The following is a 5,668-nucleotide window of genomic DNA, read 5'->3' as shown; positions in this document are numbered from 1 at the left end:
CCCGTGGTCATGCTGTGTAGAGAAAAATTCGCAACGGAACGCGGTACAGAACAGTCGAGGAATGGACCTCGAGGAGCTGAACGACTGCTTCTCGACCGAGATCGTAGAATAGCCGCTCGCCCGCCGCTGCGCCGACCGGTCCGCTCGAACCGACGTGCTCTCTTATAGTAACCAAACGGGCGGCCGCGACGACCGCGGCGCCGGCCGCTCAGCACGGGCGCTTATGGTGGTAAACTGCCGCGCGTACAGACCAACCGGCCGGGCTGCTGGTACTTAGCCGCTGAAACTATGGTCGATTCGAACATATATTAACATACGATTTTTATTCGATAAATCGTTATTGTACATATTAAACGTTAGTTTCCACCGAAAGAAAAATTTTTTAGAATTTTTTTTTTCCAAAAATTGCAAGAGTAAACTTTTTTAATATTCGATTTAAAAATTTTTAAATGCTTAATCCTTACATTAAACTACTGGGAGAACTCAGAAATCATAATGAAAAAAATTACAAAAATTTATTTTTCTCAGAAACTCCGAAAAACAGAGTGGTCGAATCCGTGCAAGCCGGAATTTTTCTAAGTCCCCACGGTCAAGAGTAAACTTTTTTAATAAGCGTTTTAAAATTATTTCAATGTTTAATCCATGCGTAAACATGACGTTTATTAACGTTTTTAACATTAAAAAAAATTACAAAAATTTATTTTTCAAAAAAAATGGAAAAAACCGATTCGTCGGAGCGAGGTGTCCAGCCCGTGCGGTAATTCCAGCAGGCGAATCGGACTTCCCGAAATTTTTCTAAGTCCCACGGTCGACACCAACTTTTTTAATAAGCGTTTTAAAATTATTTCAATGTTTAATCCATGCGTAAACATGAAGTTTATTAACGTTTTTAACATTAAAAAAAATTACAAAAATTTATTTTTCGGAAAAAATGGAAAAAACCGATTCGTCAGAGCGAGGTGTCCAGCCCGTGCGGTAATTCCAGCAGGCGAATCGGACTTCCCGAAATTTTTCTAAGTCCCACGGTCGACACCAACTTTTTTAATAAGCGTTTTAAAATTATTTCAATGTTTAATCCATGCGTAAACATGACGTTTATTAACGTTTTTAACATTAAAAAAAATTACAAAAATTTATTTTTCGGAAAAAATGGAAAAAACCGATTCGTCGGAGCGAGGTGTCCAGCCCGTGCGGTAATTCCAGCAGGCGAATCGGACTTCCCGAAATTTTTCTAAGTCCCACGGTCGACACCAACTTTTTTAATAAGCGTTTTAAAATTATTTCAATGTTTAATCCATGCGTAAACATGAAGTTTATTAACGTTTTTAACATTAAAAAAAATTACAAAAATTTATTTTTCGGAAAAAATGGAAAAAACCGATTCGTCGGAGCGAGGTGTCCAGCCCGTGCGGTAATTCCAGCAGGCGAATCGGACTTCCCGAAATTTTTCTAAGTCCCACGGTCGACACCAACTTTTTTAATAAGCGTTTTAAAATTATTTCAATGTTTAATCCATGCGTAAACATGACGTTTATTAACGTTTTTAACATTAAAAAAAATTACAAAAATTTATTTTTCGGAAAAAATGGAAAAAACCGATTCGTCGGAGCGAGGTGTCCAGCCCGTGCGGTAATTCCAGCAGGCGAATCGGACTTCCCGAAATTTTTCTAAGTCCCACGGTCGACACCAACTTTTTTAATAAGCGTTTTAAAATTATTTCAATGTTTAATCCATGCGTAAACATGACGTTTATTAACGTTTTTAACATTAAAAAAAATTACAAAAATTTATTTTTCGGAAAAAATGGAAAAAACCGATTCGTCGGAGCGAGGTGTCCAGCCCGTGCGGTAATTCCAGCAGGCGAATCGGACTTCCCGAAATTTTTCTAAGTCCCACGGTCGACACCAACTTTTTTAATAAGCGTTTTAAAATTATTTCAATGTTTAATCCATGCGTAAACATGAAGTTTATTAACGTTTTTAACATTAAAAAAAATTACAAAAATTTATTTTTCGGAAAAAATGGAAAAAACCGATTCGTCGGAGCGAGGTGTCCAGCCCGTGCGGTAATTCCAGCAGGCGAATCGGACTTCCCGAAATTTTTCTAAGTCCCACGGTCGACACCAACTTTTTTAATAAGCGTTTTAAAATTATTTCAATGTTTAATCCATGCGTAAACATGACGTTTATTAACGTTTTTAACATTAAAAAAAATTACAAAAATTTATTTTTCGGAAAAAATGGAAAAAACCGATTCGTCGGAGCGAGGTGTCCAGCCCGTGCGGTAATTCCAGCAGGCGAATCGGACTTCCCGAAATTTTTCTAAGTCCCACGGTCGACACCAACTTTTTTAATAAGCGTTTTAAAATTATTTCAATGTTTAATCCATGCGTAAACATGACGTTTATTAACGTTTTTAACATTAAAAAAAATTACAAAAATTTATTTTTCGGAAAAAATGGAAAAAACCGATTCGTCGGAGCGAGGTGTCCTGCCCGTGCGGTAATTCCAGCAGGCGAATCGGACTTCCCGAAATTTTTCTAAGTCCCACGGTCGACACCAACTTTTTTAATAAGCGTTTTAAAATTATTTCAATGTTTAATCCATGCGTAAACATGACGTTTATTAACGTTTTTAACATTAAAAAAAATTACAAAAATTTATTTTTCAAAAAAAATGGAAAAAACCGATTCGTCGGAGCGAGGTGTCCAGCCCGTGCGGTAATTCCAGCAGGCGAATCGGACTTCCCGAAATTTTTCTAAGTCCCACGGTCGACACCAACTTTTTTAATAAGCGTTTTAAAATTATTTCAATGTTTAATCCATGCGTAAACATGAAGTTTATTAACGTTTTTAACATTAAAAAAAATTACAAAAATTTATTTTTCGGAAAAAATGGAAAAAACCGATTCGTCAGAGCGAGGTGTCCAGCCCGTGCGGTAATTCCAGCAGGCGAATCGGACTTCCCGAAATTTTTCTAAGTCCCACGGTCGACACCAACTTTTTTAATAAGCGTTTTAAAATTATTTCAATGTTTAATCCATGCGTAAACATGACGTTTATTAACGTTTTTAACATTAAAAAAAATTACAAAAATTTATTTTTCGGAAAAAATGGAAAAAACCGATTCGTCGGAGCGAGGTGTCCAGCCCGTGCGGTAATTCCAGCAGGCGAATCGGACTTCCCGAAATTTTTCTAAGTCCCACGGTCGACACCAACTTTTTTAATAAGCGTTTTAAAATTATTTCAATGTTTAATCCATGCGTAAACATGAAGTTTATTAACGTTTTTAACATTAAAAAAAATTACAAAAATTTATTTTTCGGAAAAAATGGAAAAAACCGATTCGTCGGAGCGAGGTGTCCAGCCCGTGCGGTAATTCCAGCAGGCGAATCGGACTTCCCGAAATTTTTCTAAGTCCCACGGTCGACACCAACTTTTTTAATAAGCGTTTTAAAATTATTTCAATGTTTAATCCATGCGTAAACATGACGTTTATTAACGTTTTTAACATTAAAAAAAATTACAAAAATTTATTTTTCGGAAAAAATGGAAAAAACCGATTCGTCGGAGCGAGGTGTCCAGCCCGTGCGGTAATTCCAGCAGGCGAATCGGACTTCCCGAAATTTTTCTAAGTCCCACGGTCGACACCAACTTTTTTAATAAGCGTTTTAAAATTATTTCAATGTTTAATCCATGCGTAAACATGACGTTTATTAACGTTTTTAACATTAAAAAAAATTACAAAAATTTATTTTTCGGAAAAAATGGAAAAAACCGATTCGTCGGAGCGAGGTGTCCAGCCCGTGCGGTAATTCCAGCAGGCGAATCGGACTTCCCGAAATTTTTCTAAGTCCCACGGTCGACACCAACTTTTTTAATAAGCGTTTTAAAATTATTTCAATGTTTAATCCATGCGTAAACATGAAGTTTATTAACGTTTTTAACATTAAAAAAAATTACAAAAATTTATTTTTCGGAAAAAATGGAAAAAACCGATTCGTCGGAGCGAGGTGTCCAGCCCGTGCGGTAATTCCAGCAGGCGAATCGGACTTCCCGAAATTTTTCTAAGTCCCACGGTCGACACCAACTTTTTTAATAAGCGTTTTAAAATTATTTCAATGTTTAATCCATGCGTAAACATGACGTTTATTAACGTTTTTAACATTAAAAAAAATTACAAAAATTTATTTTTCGGAAAAAATGGAAAAAACCGATTCGTCGGAGCGAGGTGTCCAGCCCGTGCGGTAATTCCAGCAGGCGAATCGGACTTCCCGAAATTTTTCTAAGTCCCACGGTCGACACCAACTTTTTTAATAAGCGTTTTAAAATTATTTCAATGTTTAATCCATGCGTAAACATGACGTTTATTAACGTTTTTAACATTAAAAAAAATTACAAAAATTTATTTTTCGGAAAAAATGGAAAAAACCGATTCGTCGGAGCGAGGTGTCCTGCCCGTGCGGTAATTCCAGCAGGCGAATCGGACTTCCCGAAATTTTTCTAAGTCCCACGGTCGACACCAACTTTTTTAATAAGCGTTTTAAAATTATTTCAATGTTTAATCCATGCGTAAACATGACGTTTATTAACGTTTTTAACATTAAAAAAAATTACAAAAATTTATTTTTCGGAAAAAATGGAAAAAACCGATTCGTCGGAGCGAGGTGTCCAGCCCGTGCGGTAATTCCAGCAGGCGAATCGGACTTCCCGAAATTTTTCTAAGTCCCACGGTCGACACCAACTTTTTTAATAAGCGTTTTAAAATTATTTCAATGTTTAATCCATGCGTAAACATGAAGTTTATTAACGTTTTTAACATTAAAAAAAATTACAAAAATTTATTTTTCGGAAAAAATGGAAAAAACCGATTCGTCGGAGCGAGGTGTCCAGCCCGTGCGGTAATTCCAGCAGGCGAATCGGACTTCCCGAAATTTTTCTAAGTCCCACGGTCGACACCAACTTTTTTAATAAGCGTTTTAAAATTATTTCAATGTTTAATCCATGCGTAAACATGACGTTTATTAACGTTTTTAACATTAAAAAAAATTACAAAAATTTATTTTTCGGAAAAAATGGAAAAAACCGATTCGTCGGAGCGAGGTGTCCAGCCCGTGCGGTAATTCCAGCAGGCGAATCGGACTTCCCGAAATTTTTCTAAGTCCCACGGTCGACACCAACTTTTTTAATAAGCGTTTTAAAATTATTTCAATGTTTAATCCATGCGTAAACATGACGTTTATTAACGTTTTTAACATTAAAAAAAATTACAAAAATTTATTTTTCGGAAAAAATGGAAAAAACCGATTCGTCGGAGCGAGGTGTCCAGCCCGTGCGGTAATTCCAGCAGGCGAATCGGACTTCCCGAAATTTTTCTAAGTCCCACGGTCGACACCAACTTTTTTAATAAGCGTTTTAAAATTATTTCAATGTTTAATCCATGCGTAAACATGAAGTTTATTAACGTTTTTAACATTAAAAAAAATTACAAAAATTTATTTTTCGGAAAAAATGGAAAAAACCGATTCGTCGGAGCGAGGTGTCCAGCCCGTGCGGTAATTCCAGCAGGCGAATCGGACTTCCCGAAATTTTTCTAAGTCCCACGGTCGACACCAACTTTTTTAATAAGCGTTTTAAAATTATTTCAATGTTTAATCCATGCGTAAACAT

This window comes from Nomia melanderi, unplaced genomic scaffold (assembly GCF_051020985.1).
Source record: "Nomia melanderi isolate GNS246 unplaced genomic scaffold, iyNomMela1 scaffold0182, whole genome shotgun sequence".
Classification (NCBI taxonomy): Eukaryota; Metazoa; Arthropoda; class Insecta; order Hymenoptera; family Halictidae; genus Nomia; species Nomia melanderi.
This window is presented reverse-complemented; position numbering follows the sequence as displayed.